At 48.4% G+C, this 13,677-nt stretch overlaps 1 long non-coding RNA gene across 1 annotated transcript; it reads left to right on the top strand.

The window, feature by feature from the left end:
• The first annotated feature begins 1,150 nt into the window (after positions 1–1,150).
• Positions 1,151–9,681, top strand: LOC122681919. The gene is made up of 4 exons (XR_006337147.1): positions 1,151–1,253; positions 1,409–1,456; positions 8,112–8,177; positions 9,464–9,681. It is a non-coding gene; the product is annotated as an uncharacterized LOC122681919 (long non-coding RNA).
• The last annotated feature ends 3,996 nt before the right edge of the window (positions 9,682–13,677 follow it).

Genomic DNA, 13,677 nt, shown 5'->3' with positions numbered 1-13,677 from the left:
ATTACACAAATTTACTTTAGGTAATAAAACACAGCACTTTAAAATATAACTCTCTCTGGCTTATAAATTTGACCTATGGCTTGCACATGAGCTGGAGTAGACATCAAACGTTTCATTGACACTTGTTTGTTTGCCCTCTTAGAATTCTGAAGAAGGTCTGGTGACACCTGTCACTTTCTTCTGGGCGATTCAGTTCCCTGTAGACACCCCCTCTTTGATCTACGGTTCTGGGACTTGGCATTTATACCAGTCACCTCTCCAGTTAACCCTGACCCTGACAAGGGGCTTTCCATCTGCCCAGGACTCAGGGGATTCACCCATTTGATTGGTTTTTTTTGGAGTACTTGCTGTTTTTCTTACCCACCCCATCCCCCAGGCCAGAATGTAGCTCCACCAGGCAGTGTTCTTGTCTGTCTTGTTTATTGTTGTATCCACATGGGCTAGAATGTGGCTGGTGCTTATGTTCCACAGATATTTGTGGACTGAATGAATGTGAAGGAGATAAACAGCACTGACATGAACCTGCAGGGTGTGGGGTGGGGCTGTCACATTTGAGCTGAGACAGGCAAGACAGGAAAAGACCACAGGGAAAGGTGTGGGGAAACAGCAGGTGCAAAGAGCCTGGGGTAGGACTGAACTTGGGGAGTTGGGAGGAACAGTAAGGAAGTTAGCCTGGCTGCAATGCCACGAGCCGGGGGAGCCTGGAGGGGGATGTGTTGGAGAGGCGGCCGGACCACGCAGGGCCTTGCAGGCCATGATCTGGAGTTTAGATTTTATTCTAAGAGCAGTGGGGTGCCATTGAAGGTTTCAGAGCGGAGGGTGACATGATTTAATTTACATTTCTAAAGCTTGCTCTGACTGCAATACGTGTTGAATGACCAGAGCTTTGGATTGAAGGGCATTGAATGGAAGCCAAGAGACCAGGGAGGAGGCTGTTATAATCCAGGAAGGTCATGCATGATGGGTGATGGAACTCAGCCCAGGGAGGCAATGGCCAGGAAGAAATGTGGGTGAACAGAGGACACGCTTCAGAGATAGACTCAGCATTCCAGCTTGGCTGAGTTGAAATTTGGGAACAGTGAGGTGTGACTTTGCCTGGAAATTCTCTTGATTCCTGGATATATTTACTTCGGGACATGGTGGGATGATGGGATGAGATGCAATTTTAATAGCACTCTCAAATCCTTGCTTCTTCCACGAGGCTCCAGAGGCCCTAATTCCCAGGCTTCCCTGCTGGGCTTCATGCTTCTGAGGTTGTTCTTTATTTTCAGTTTGCACAAAGCTCATGTTTATTTTTGCTAATTGATATAAATGGCTTGCCTTCGCTGTCGTACTTCAGCGCTGTGCACTTTCATATTAATTGGTTTGAAGGAGGAAAATTAAGTGCTTCAATTTGCCATCTTTTCAGATGACAAAATGGGAAAGAAGAAAATTACTGGGCCGAAAGAGAGGAGCTGTGAGTACCTGAAATTCATTTTGGAGGAGGGGGCAGTGGCTGCGCTGGGGAGGGGTCTGGACTCCTGAAAGGGGCAACCTGGTGGGGAGAGGAGGGCTGGTGGGGATGAGGTCACAGTCTGCCAGCACCTTCAGGAGCCCTTCCTATATGAAGTGCTTAAAAAAGACGAAGTGCTTTTCAAGGACTGGGTCTCATCTAGCTGCATGGTTGCCCTGCAGGGTATCCTTGTCCCTCCTCCTGCATCAGACAGACAGGTCTCCAGCAGATGTCAGTGACAGAAAATCCAGTGTCAATGGATGTGAACAAAAGAGGAATATGTGGTTGTGCTTATAGAACTGAAAAGACCTGAGGATAGTTCTGGCCTCAGGTAGGGCTGGATCCAGGGGCTCTAGCAGTTTCCCCCTCCTCTTCCCTCTCTGGGGGAAGAAGCCATTGCCAGTGCAGCAACCCTAGAAGGAAGATATTCTCTTCCTTCCATCCCTGAGTCCATTCTGAACTAGGGTCCTCATGCCTGGTTTTGTTTAAGCCAATAGAGGGAGACAGAATTCAGTTCAGAAGCAAAGGAAAGCTTTATTTTTTCGATTAAAGAATGGAGGGGTGTGCAGTCCCACTCTAAAGCCCATGTTCCAACCCCTTAGGCTATGGGCAAGGCTGCTTTATATGGTCTTGTTAGTGGGGAGGACAGAGGTCCATATAGTCAAAGCTATGGTTTTCCCAGTAGTCATGTACAGATGTGAGAGTTGGTCCATAAAGAAGGCTGAGGGCCAAAGTATTGATGCTTTACGTTGTGGTGTCAGAGAAGACCCTTTAGAGGCTGCTGGACTGCATGGAAATCAACCCTGAACATTCATTGGAAAGACTGTTTCTGAAGCTAAACTCCAATACTTTGGCCACCTGATGCAAAGAGCCAACTCACTGGAAAAACCCTTCTGCTGGGAAAGATTGAAGGCAAAAGGAGAAGAAGATGGCAGTGGAAGATGAGATGGTTAAATAGCATCACCGACTCAATGGACAAGAATTTGAGCAAACTCCAGGAGATAGTGGAGGACAGAGGAGCCTGGCATGCTGCAGTCCATGGGGTCGCAAAGAGTCAGAGCATCTCTGCACACGGCCCTCCGCTGCCGTCTCAGATTGAGTATCGTGGGCAGTGCTGCTGCCCACTGTGGGGCTGGGGTACCCATTCAGCCTTTCCTACCAGGAGTTCTGGTCTGAAGGGCGAGGTGTGAGGCATCTGTATGAGGCACCCTGTGAGCAAGCAAAACCAGACAAAGCACCAAGGAAAAGAAAAAGGTTAGACTATTACCCAGATGTCTATTTCTTGTTTTATTTCCCAAGAATTGTTAACAGGCTTTGCTAGTAACAGTGGCATCTGTGGATTTCTAGGATTCACCTGGTTGGACCAGCCTGGTTACATGCCCGTCTCTGACCCAATCACTGGGGTCAAGGTGACGAGATTTGCTCCTGGCCAGGGCTGCCCCCTGAGGTGCCTCTGTGTCCGTTAGGAAGGGTGCCCCTTTCTCTTGGGAGAAGCAGCCTTGTGCCAGGACTCGGGCTTGAGCGGCAGGGATTTCAGCTCCTGGTGTGGGTACCACCTGCCCAGGTGTAGCCAGTGGTCTTGGATATGTGGACTGCCAAGCCTGAGTCATGGGCCCGTGTGCAATGGGTGTGGGTCTTCCCCCCCTCACGGCTCATGAGCGGAGAGTGCAGGACGGAGGTTCTCCAAAGGACAATCGGGGGTGCTGTGCCCAGAAGGGAGACTTCGTTCCTTCAGTTAATGTATTTGTAGAAAGCACCCACTACGTGCCAGGGCTGTGCAGTGAGGACCATGAAGGAAAACCCCTGCCCTCATGGAATGTCCAGCCTAGTTTGGGGGCAGAGACAAAATAGAAATGTATGAATTTGTTAGTTACCTGTAATCATGACCGCAGAGCTCTGGAGAAAAGGATGCAGGGTGGAGGACGGTGTGCAGCGTCGGCTGGGGCAGCCGTTCATTTTTCAAGCAGGCGCGGGTCCCAGGGACCTCTCCTCCCTCCTCGCTCTCAGATTCTGTTCTCCAGGAAGCCGCCTCTGACTGTCTTTGCCCAGTGCCACCCGACTGGGCCCGGCGCAGCCAACTTGGCAGGACCAATACTGCCCATGGAAAGAGGGCTGTGAGCTGGGCACTCAGCTCCCTGTGGTCGCCTGAGCCCGGGGCCATCCTGGGTGGGTGAGGGGACTCAGCACTGCCCTGTCCTCAGCCCGCCTGGGCCTCAGACGCCAAGCACACAGCCTTCCTGCAGCAGTGCCCCTTCTGCGGTCTGCCTGGACCCACCGCTTAGACGTCCCCAGGGCAAACTCTGGGCTCCAGGAGTAGGGATTCTTCTGGTTGCAAGTGGCAGAACTCAGTCCAAGCAGGCTTAAGTGAAAAAAGAAAATTTACTGTCTCAGGGAACTAAGGTCGGATGTCCTGGGTTTCTGACCCAGCTGCATCCAGGGACTCCAACAATCCAATCATGACTCGGTCCCTCTCTATGTCTGGGCTTCGCTCTCAGGCTGGTTGTCTCCATGCGGGGTGGCCTAGATGACCACCACCAGCTCCCAGCTTCCATCCCACCAGCACAGCCAGCCCCAAGGCACAGAGTCCCTTCTTACCAGATCCAGCAAAAACCCCAGCACAGGCCCTCACTGGCCCATTCTGGGTCACATGTCCATCCCACAGCCAGTCATAGCATCCAAGAGGATGGATGGATCTGCTTGGCCACACCCAGGTCCCACCCCCACCCCAGTGTTGCGGGTTGGGGTCAGCCCCGCCCAGTCCACACAATGGCTCAGTGTGAGGGAAGCCTGGTCCAGAGGGAAATCAGAGGTGGACCTGGACACAAAAATCGTGGATGTTAGTGAGGTTCCTTAGCTCAGAGCAGGAGAATGAGTCTCAGAGGTGGGACGTGCCTCAGCCAAGGTCAAGATGCTCCAGCCATCCAGAGAAGGGTTTTCAGCCTCGGTTATCACGTGCAGTGGTGCCTGGGGGAGTGGCGTCCTCATACTTTTCCATCCATGACCCCTGTGAAGTTCCCAGGAGACACTGGGTCGTGGGTGGAAGCCTCTCTCTGGAACCACACCCCTTGATCATGAGGGCAACCTCATATGTGCACCCCAAAAGCACCCTGTGACATAGGAGCAACCCCAGGAAGCCCGCCCTCCTCCCCAGGGGCTGCTGACTCCCTGCTGGTGCTCCACCCGCAGCCTGGGGAACACAAAGCAGCAGTGTCTAATGCAGATTCAGCCGTGAGGCTGCCTTCCTCCTCCCCAGCTGAGAGGACCCACAGGGACACAGCGGGAGGAAGAGAAACCTCGGGTGAGGAGTGTGGGGAGGAGGCAGGAGGCGAGAGGGAAGGGAGGCCGTCAGCTTCCCTCAGAGCACCTCCAGGGCCCTGAGATACCTCTGCCACTCCTGACTGCAAATCCACACCTCATCTCCAAATGAGTGTGTCTGCCTGAACACACACCCACAGGCACACTGTGGATACACACTTGCGAGCGTATATCCACGCTTGTACGAAGCTTGTCTATAGCACATGCATGTGTCTGCACACGTGTACACTCCCCTGTACACGCACATCCATGGAACCATGCATGTGCACGTACACACACATGCAGAGCATTTTCTCACCGTCTTACACACACTTGTGGACACAATGCTTGTAATAGTGGCATGCACAGCACCCTACTGTGGATACGCACCCTCACATATAGGGGATTGAATCACTGCGTCTGAGGCCAGGCTCTGTGTCCAGAGCCCAGCACCAAACTGTGATCTGGGTCGCGTGATTAAACCCCTCTGTGCCTCGGTTTCCTTACACCTAAGATAGTGTCTCAGGTGAAGCTGTTGTGAGGCTTCCACGAGCCAGGGCATGGAAAGTGCTTAGAAGCATGTCTGGCGAACAAGGGGGGCTCTTAACAGAGGCCAGTCGTAATCAGAGCCCCATGCGTGTGTCCACACAATTGCGCATGTGCGCCCACGCTAAGCACCACCCGCAGGCACCTGCACCTGACCTGGGCCTGGGCAGCACATACTTGGAGATGTGTGTTCACATGTACACAGACATAGCGAGTCCGGGCGGCACGCTGGCCTATTACTCCTGAAAATCAGCACCCACACACGGACCCTGTGCACCGCGCATATGTTCATATGCATACATATACCCATGCACACTGCATATACATGCATCTCCATGCATGAGTGTATGCCATAATCTGTGTCCCCCATGCAAAAGACACATACTCATGCATACTCATCACTCGCCACACACACACGTATCCCTCTTCTCCGCTGCAGGGCAAGCCCTTCCACCCCCTCCCTCTCGGGCTCAACACAATGCCCTGCAGGTCTGAGTCTCACCAGGAACCCCAGGCAGAGGGAGGTCGTCATCCCTGAGAATGTCAGCTGTGTGTACCCCAGGACCTGCTAGTCCACCTTCAGTCACAGTCCGCTCTGGGGAAGTCTCACCCACGTGGGCCTGGAGATGCGTCTGAGGATGCTCATTGCAGTAGTGCTCATAATAGCAAAAAATTACAGCTGACCTAAATGTCCCGCAACAGAAGAACAGCTAATAGATTTTATGATTTTCTCCGATCAAAATAACCCAGAGACCTGACGGAAACTGTAGATCTTTATTACTGTCATGGTAACATCTTCAAGACATAGTGTTGAGTGAAAACAAGTCTAAGAGTGAAATAAGTTGAAGAGTGATAGCACAGTGATACCACTTACATGAGATAAGGGGCTTCCCTGGTGGCTCAGAGGTTCAAGCATCTGCCTATAATGCGGGACACCTGGGTTCGATCCCTGGGTCAGGAAGATCCCCTGGAGAAGGAAATGGCAATCCACTCCAGTATTCTTGCCTGGAGAATCCCACGGACGGAGGAGCCTGGTAGGCTACAGTCGCAGAGTCGGAGACAACTGAGCAACTTCACTTTCACTTTCTTTTCACATGAGATAAGATAAAAATCTTAGGTCCTTTGTGTGGGCCCATATTTATGTGGGGAAAATATATGGAAAAAGGATCTAGAAAAATGCATTTAACACATCACAGAGGTTACTCCGAAGGAGGAGACCAAGGCTGGACAACAGAGACATTTGTTTTAAACAGTCAGCAAAATAACTGACAAGAAGTAATAACTGAATTTGGAAAGATCACAGGGTAGAAGATCAATAAAAAAAATCAATTTAAATTCTATATACCAGCAATGAACAATTGGGAAATGAAATTTTAAAATGCCATTTGCAATACCATCAGAAAAGGTTAAAATACCTTGGGATATATTTAACCAAATATACACAAGACCTGTGTTCTAAAAATTACAAAAAAAAAAAAAAAATTAAAACACTGAAAGAAATGCAAAGATATACCTAGTTCCTGGATTTAGAAGACTTAACTATTATTGTTAAGATGGCAATTCTCCCCAAACTGATTTATAGATTTAATGGCATCCCAACTGAAATTCCAGGAGACATTTTGAGAAATTGATGAGCTGATTATAAGATTTAAATGAAAACACAAAGGATCTGGAATCATTAAAAATAAATAAATAAATATAACTAAGTTTGGAAACTTACACTATCTGATTTTAAGACTTATTATAAAGCTACAATAATCAAGATAGGGTGGTACTGGCATAAGGAAAAATGTGGAGGCCAGTGGAGCAGAAGAGAAAGTCCACAAATACAGGACTCAAAGATATTCAAATGATACTCAACAGATGTGCCCAAGTAATTCAATGGGGAAAAGAAAGTTTTTTTGACAAATGGTTCAGAAATAAATGAATATATTTGGAGAAAAATGAACCTCAACCCCTTACTCATACCCTATAAAAACGAAATTCAAATGGATTGTAGACTTAAGCGTAACAGCTGAAAACTCTAGAAGAAAACATAGGTGGAAATCTTTGATATACTGATTAAATCAAATATTGCTTAGACAGGACTTACCTAGTAATAACAATTACAAAGAAAGGTAAATTTAGACTCATAAAAATAAAAACTCCACCTTCCCACCCCCCGAAATATACCTGGGAAAGGACTTGCAGTGCAGAGTTTGGCAAAGGCCAAGCTTCTCTTCTTCCCTTGCTTGGGCCAACCACATTCTCTTGCAACCACAGCCCTCCCTGGGCTCCGCGTCAGCTTCTTTCTTTGTCTTCAGGCCTGCGGAGGCCATTGCTTCCCTCTGATGCTAACCCTCAGGGTCCTCGCTGTTCCTTTTCGTTTTCTTTTTTTATTTATTTGGCTGCTGTAGGTCCTCCTTGCTGCGCTCGAGGTTTCCCTAGCTGCAGAGAGCAGGGGCTACTCTCTGGTTGCGGTGTGTGGACTTCACGTTGCAGCGGCTTCTCTCGAAGAGCATGGGCTCCAGGGCACGTGGGCTTCATTATTACAGCAGGTGGGCTCAGCAGTTGAGACTTTAGAGGGCGCGCTTCAGTAGTTGTGGTGCACAGGCGTAGTTGCCCAGCGGCACGTGGATCGAACCTGTGTCCCTCACATTGGCAGGCAGATTCTTAACCACTGGACCACCAGGGAAAGCCCCTTTCTTGGTTTCCTTAACCTGTAGTCATCTTGTGAACACTTCTTCCATCACACCCTCTTCAATTTCCTTCTTGAGATTTGCCATCTGTTTCCCGCTAGGACCCAGCTTGGGACAGGAACTGCTGCAGCCGCTGGTATGAGATCTGTCTGGAGACACAAGCACAGGTGAGCCAGCAGGGGAAATTCAACTTCATACATGGTGGAGACGGAGCAAGGGTCAAGGGAAAGATTACCCCTGGGAGTATTGCTCTGTCCAGCTCCAACCCATCCGGGGTTAATCACTTGGGATAATAATACTGAGAAACCTCAGATAAATGGAATGGACAGAAATGGGAGTGTCTCGATTATGTGGGCTTCTGTAGGTCAACCCTCTGTGCTCTGCATTATGTTGATAGAACAAGAATGTCCTAAGTTTGTTTTCTGCTTTCTATCTCAAGGGGAGGTCATCTAGTCCTTGGACTATCACAGATGGGCATCTCCCTATCAAGGGCTAACTACTCCATGTCTAGGTTGACAACTTGTTGCGTAGGACAGTTCTTCCTTTGTCTAACCTGTGGCTCACAGGCTGCAGCTTGATGACTTCCCAGTTATTCAGCCTTTGAGAGACTCAAATGAGCTTTTCCAGAGTGAACTGAAAAATTCAATCCTTATGACAATTTTTGACAACAAGATTTTACCTACTGGGTATCATCTTTTCTTTCTTCCTATTTGTGGTTTTAACATCCATGATGAATTCAGAGCCAAACTCATACATTTTGGAAATGCTGGGTTAACTACACATGTGTCTTGACTACAGGGCTTTTCAGAGCCTCTATCTAATGCATTAATGTTCTGAAGAGGAAGCCAGAGGGTGCAGCTTTTCCTGGACCTATTGACCATGGAATCTTTCCACAGCAGAGCTTTATAAGGTGCTACCACCACAGGGAACATCCTTGGGGATAAGCTGATAGATCCCTGCTCAGTTATTGCATGGATAAAGAGCTGAGGCTTGGAATAATATGACTTGCAATGTCTCACTGTGAGGTAGTGTCACACATACTAGGGTTTGCAACCCAGCCTAATATTATTAAATAAAGCAATGGGAGAGTGGACTGCAAGTAGCAAATAGTAACTATCAGTTCCTCCCCCTGTCTTCTGCTTGAAGCCTCAGTTTTATTACCTGTCAAATGGGAGCACTAATGCTTTTCCTATAATATCCGTCATGACACTTTTGGTTGCAAGTGATGGAAAAGCCAACTTAAGATGGCTTAAGCCCAAAGATGATTTATTGGATCACAAAAAACTCAGCTTAACCCCAGTACTGACAATGTTGTCTGGACTCTATCTCCATAGTGGCTTTATGCTAAGGCAGGCCTTCTCCTAGAAGCATCAGGGATGACGCCCAGCAGCTCTGGGTTGATATCCTCTTTGCTTACCCACCCCAGCAGATGGAGATGCTTTTTTCCCAACAGCACTGAAAAGTCCCAGGCTCACTGCCTCTGGAGCAACGCTGGAGCTCACATCCTGAGCCAATCATCACAGTCTGGAGAACGGGGTGCTCTGATTGGTCAGATCTTCTTCACATGAACATTGACCCAGCTCCCAGGAGCTGCTCACTGACAAGTGGGTTGCTTAGCAGTCAGTTCCTGTCTATTTTTTGTCGTACCGTCTTGGCAGAATCCTGCCAGGGTCCTGATTATTAAATTTTGTTGTTGTTTAGTCATTAAGTTGTGTCTGATTCTTTGCAACCCCATGGACGGTAGCCCGCCAGTCTCCTCTGCCCTTGGGAGTTCCCAGGCAAGAATACTGGAGTGAGTTGCCATTTCCTTCTCCAGGGGATCTTCCCGACCCAGGGATCAAACTTGTGTCTCCTGCTTGGCAGGCCGATTCTTTACCACTGAGCCATGTGGGAAGCCCTATTGAATGTTACAGCTCAGCATCTGATTTTTAGCCATTGCATTTCCTCGAAGAAGTGGCATCATGGCAGAGTGATGAAAATAGATTGTGAAACTCATGGAACTATGGTTCAAATTCTCACCGTGCCATTTATCCACTAGAATAGATTACTTAATGCCTATGTGCCTCAGTTCCCCTTGCCTATAAAATGAAGCTAGTAATGCTCTGCACCTCTTGGGCTGTGAGGGTTAAATAAAGTGATTCACATAGGTGGATGGCTTAGAACCACAACTCACCTACAGTGGGGGACAAGACTCTGCAAAAGTGAGCTAAATGTTAGTTACTGTTGGAGGAGGCAGCAGTCGTAGCAACCACCAGACCCCCTTCATTGCGTCCACTCTACCCCTCTGTCTCCCAGGGACCACCCCGCAGCTGGGAGGGATTTCAGTCCACGTTATCTCTCCACTAAAAGCCTGGTCAAGAACAGTGCCTGGCACATAGTAGGTGCTCAAGAAGTACTTGTTGAATGTGGAATCCAGGGCACCTCGGGCAGAATCAACCTTTTGCTTGCTCTTCATGAATCATAATGAAGCAGCTCGTGCTGAGAACTCTTCCTCTGTGAGCCTCTAGAGACAACGTGAGAAGCAAAAAGAGCAAAACCTGGCTGCCATCCACCTGTTAGACCTGTCTCCCCGAGCGCAGGGAGAGCCACCACCTGGTGAATAATTCACGTGCTGCAGTCAGCAGCTCTAAGTGCTATGTGGGCAAAGAGCAAGCTGCCTGCAGACCATTTCTGATTTCTACCAGACATAAAACCAGGGTCTTGGGCGCTTATGTTTCCAGCCTACTCATTTTAGAGGCAATTAACTGTTGGGTGTCTTTGCCTGTAAGTGACTTTGCACACTTACTTGTTAGATGAGCTCACCCCTGTCCACACAGGTGGGTGGAAGGTTTATGTCAGCTCACTATTAAAATACAGGTTTAACGATCCTTTTAAATGACAGCAGCATCTACGTGCTAAGTCACACTGGATGTTAAGTCTCCCTTGGGGATGGTAATCTGCTTCATTAAAACAGCGGTTAATGAAGCGGCTTTATAAATCAGCATCTCTTCCACAAAAACATTTGATCTAAACTCTTTCTGCAGCCCTGCCCTGCAGACAGACAGGTTAGGCGGGAGGTAAAGCACCTGGAAGTCGTTGCCATGAAGGGCAAAGGAAGCCAGTTTTACGTATTTTAAGTGAAGCCAGACCGGTCAACCCAGATTCATTTTCTCCAGTATTAGCCTGGGGACACGTGCAGAAAAACAGACCCAATTTTGTTCCATGAGCAAACCTTCCTATTTCACTGGGCCGGGGGTGAGGTCACCCTGACACCTCTCTCTGTGACTTTAATGGGCTGGGGGTGGGGCCTCCCCAGACCAATGGGACTTTAACTCCAGGGATCAAACACCAGCCTGCTAGGAACTCAGCATTTCCCATCAACCCCACAATTGTTCTGGGTCATCTCGATGTACTACTACCTGTACTATTATTTAACATTCCTCTTTAAATGGAAACATTTCTTAAAATTAAACCTCAGCCCATGCAGTTATGGATGTGAAATCATGGAGTTCATGTTCATGTTTTCTATTTCTTCTAATATACTTTAAAATAAATCCATCCCTTAAAAATAAATAACATTTATGGACTTGGCATGTAAAATTACCTTGTATGCTGCAGTGTTCCCACAGGTCACCTACTTGTGGAAATGCTGAATTAACTTAGGATTCTAAAGGACTGAGTCCAGACAACCACCGTGTATTGGGATTTGGCATCTGCTGCATGTTTTGACCTGCTTCCCTTGCGTAGCTGATACACACATGGGGAAAAGTCTGAGTGAGAACTGGGCAGTCCTTGTCCTGCTCTCCCGAGGGATCTGCTTGCTTTCATCACAGATCACCCCTGCCCTTGCAGGCTAGGTTTGTGGGCACCCCAGGGAAGAGGGCACAGAATATTGCATGTCAGCAAGCATCCTTTTGTTCTCAGATGTCAGTGGCATACTGCAAAGTCAGGAGGTCGGAGACAGATGGCTGGTGTTGGTAGGACCAGAGATGGATAATTCGCTTCTCAAGGTGAATGCCATCCTCACCTGAGTTTCTCCAGGGCCTGGGAGAGCTGTGCACCCAGGGAGACTCACTGCAGCTTTTCCTGGAGTGAATTAAGCCATTAACGCCTGGACACTGTTCACTAAAGTTCTCAGCATCCACACTTCCCTCTCTTTCTTAAGTTCCTGGTGACAAAACCCTAAGGTCTCCAAGTGTCACCCAAACATAAGGATTTTTGCAATCAGTTCAAAGATTTGGTGACACTTAGGCCACTCATGGACCAATAAGCTCATACACTGGTTCCTCTGAGGTCTCAGTACTTCCAAGTGACCACTCAGGGAGGCGTGACCGCTCCATGGAGGGAGAGGCAGAGACATTCGTGGCTTACGGCCCCCAGACCGCCACCTTGCAAACGGGAAACAGGGCAAGTCCCTCTTCTTGCCGTGTCCTGGCAGCAGCCCTCTCAACCAGACCCTCATTAGGATGGACAGCTGTTCTCCACCCTGGGACTGGAAGGGAGCCTGGGATTATCTCAGCCAAGAAATCTCCAGCCCAGAGAAATGTCAGAGCTGCCACATGGATGGGCAGAAAAGAAATGACACATTTTTCAGGGGCCCCTTTAGCAGTGGCTGTAACCAACTCTGAGATAATGTGCCGGGCTTTGGGGATGGACAGTGCTGAGCTGGCTCCATTCAGGTACACAGCTTCTTCTGGGGCCAGTTCAGCCACTGGGAGGAAGTGCCAGCTCCTTCCTGTTAGTAGGGGGAAAGACTTTCAGGCCCTGATCTAACAATGGGGAGTCATCAGGTCGGGGCTGACTGATGCCACAGAATGTGTGGGACCCCAGGACCGCTGCATCTACTGTCTGGAACTCATCTTCAGGCCCTGATCTAACAATGGGGAGTCATCAGGTCGGGGCTGACTGATGCCACAGAATGTGTGGGACCCCAGGACCGCTGCATCTACTGTCTGGAACTCATCTTCACAAACTCCTGCTCAAGGATGCAGAGAAACTATTATATAGATGTTGTCAGCAACGTTATTTATAACAATGAAAAATAACCTTTCAAATTGGAACAACTCAATATCCTCTACCAGGAGACTGGATAAATACTGCAGTAATTAAATTTTTATTAACTTTTTTTTTTTTTTTTTTGGCTATGCCCCATGGCATGTGGGATCTTAGTTCCCCACCTAGGGATAGAACCCATCCCCTCTGCATTGAAAGTGTGGAAACTTAATGACTCGACTGGACCACCAGGGAAGTCCCTTGAAAAATTTGTTGCTGTTGTTGAATCCAGTGGTTAAGAACATGGGCTCTGGGATTAAACTGTGGCTTTACTACTCACAGGCTGTGTGACCTTGAACAAGTTTCTTTGCCTTATTGTGCCTCAGTTTCTCCATTTTTATAAGGAGAGAAAAAATATTACTGTATTTTAAGGCTCTCATAGTTTTCTTTTCTTAGCTCTCCCCACTGTCCCCATTACTTTTTCTTAAGCCAGGACATTCTGTTGGTTTTCATCAAGACTCACTGATGCAAAATTACAGTTAGGGCCACATTGGAATCACGGATCCTACAGCAAATGTTTATTGCTTCCAAGAGAGAAGAGCTGGTGCTCAGCCATCAACCTGGTGGTTCAAGTTGAAAGATGGGTGTTACCCTTGTTCTTCTGTTTGCCTCAAGCCACACCTTCTGTCCCCCAAG

Source organism: Cervus elaphus, chromosome 23, assembly GCF_910594005.1.
Source record: "Cervus elaphus chromosome 23, mCerEla1.1, whole genome shotgun sequence".
Lineage (NCBI taxonomy): Eukaryota > Metazoa > Chordata > Mammalia > Artiodactyla > Cervidae > Cervus > Cervus elaphus.
The sequence above is the reverse complement of the archived record's forward strand: the minus strand, read 5'-3'. Positions and strand labels throughout refer to the sequence as shown.